This window comes from Rousettus aegyptiacus, unplaced genomic scaffold (assembly GCF_014176215.1).
Source record: "Rousettus aegyptiacus isolate mRouAeg1 unplaced genomic scaffold, mRouAeg1.p scaffold_m13_p_15, whole genome shotgun sequence".
In the NCBI taxonomy this organism is placed as follows: domain Eukaryota; kingdom Metazoa; phylum Chordata; class Mammalia; order Chiroptera; family Pteropodidae; genus Rousettus; species Rousettus aegyptiacus.
This window is the reverse complement of record NW_023416290.1, coordinates 34318496-34320161: the sequence shown is the minus strand read 5'-3', so window position 1 is coordinate 34320161 and position 1666 is coordinate 34318496.

The window sequence follows — 1666 nt, the reverse complement described above, 5'->3', positions numbered from 1 at the left end:
CGGCACATTGGAACAGTTCCCTCTTCTCATGGGCCACCTATGGGATCCTGCAAAATGGGAAAGTTGTATCACCTCAAATTACATGAGTATGTTAGAATGTTAATACAGGATATCTCACTTCTCCGACAGTCTTGGGAATGTAGTGTATACTCCAGATAACGGAAGTTTTCCCCTTTGAGAACCAACACTTTTCCCAAAATATTAATCGTTTGAGGGAAAATCACTCAAAAACACATTATTCATCTCTCTAGTTTTCAAAGGAAAGGATATGACTTAACTTTTTTTGTTCTAACCTGGGGTCATCATTATGAACCTTGATTGCAGCATGGAGAGGTGGCTCAGGACTTTCGCGTTTTCTGCCCTCTCTTTCCTCACTGTCAGCCCTTGTCTGGGCATGACGGGCTTGAGAAGCACCTGGAAACAGACACTCGGACAACACCAGTGTCTGGGACAGTGACCACATGCTACTTAAGGAAACAGGTTCTTTGGTAGGCAAAACCTGGAGAGAGACCCCCAGTCCGCCATGCAACGGTACTGAACCTCAGTTTCTTCCTTGTTCAATGGGGATAAAAATAGTCCCTACCTCCTAGGGGAGTCACGAGTCTTAAATATGAACAGACATAAAGTGCTTCCCATGGCCCCAGGCAGACAGCAAATGCTCAGTAAGTATTGTCTACGATTATTATTATTACTACTAGCAAGGGGTGTCTCCAGGAAACTCTGACTTCTCTGCCTCAACACCCGTAAACACCTCCTGTGCCAGTCTTCTCTTCCGTCCGTTAAATAAGACTGATAGAAGGAGTAGCTGAACAGCGAGTGACTAAAGCAAGCCCTCTCTGTTTTTTCCCTTGTAATCTGCTGAAACTCCCAGATGAGGGAATTTCAGCCAAAGGCAAACTTCCAATCGTGCTGTCAAAAGCCAGTCCAATCTTTCTCTCGAAGGCCCAGTTTCTTACAGTGAGACTGGCTGTGTCTGCACCTGTGTGAGCCGTGCAGTTAGACGCACCAGCAGCAGGAGTGGGCTCCAGGGACCAAACGTCTCTGTCAGATCAAGTCAGGTGGCAGAGGGCAGGAGGCTGGAAGCTCCCATCCAGAGCCTCTCATCTGGCACCATTCATGGCACTAAAGAGAAACGGGCTACGAGCGATGGCAGCTGCGTTGGATAATCTGACGGGGATTCGGAAAACTGTGGTTATTTTTCACGTATCCTGCAGGGTGTTAATTAACATCCTCAGTGGTGTACTATTCTGGCTGTTTCACCACTAGGGGATATAGTTTAAGGTCACTCTGAAGTCAAGAAAAGACAACAACAGCAGCCGCAGCCTTTGTCGCAGCCCGGATTGCGGGCTGCTGAGCCTCCCGGCCCTGCGCTTCGTTACAGGCGAGCACTGTTAATAAACCAACAATGGGCACTTGAATAAGGGGACAAGTGTGTCTGCCAAGCACGTGCCACGAGTTAGGGCTCAAATCTTTGTACCATCTTCCTGCTGACACATGCTTCTCCCTGATCCTCATGCCTCAAAATGATATTCCCACAAGTGCCAGTTTGGGAACTGTCTGATAATTTTTTATATTTCATATCCCCAGGCCTGTTCTCTCTCCACCAAACCTATACAGCCTCCATTTACATATCAGCAGCTGTACCTCACTGTGTACAGTGCTCCTG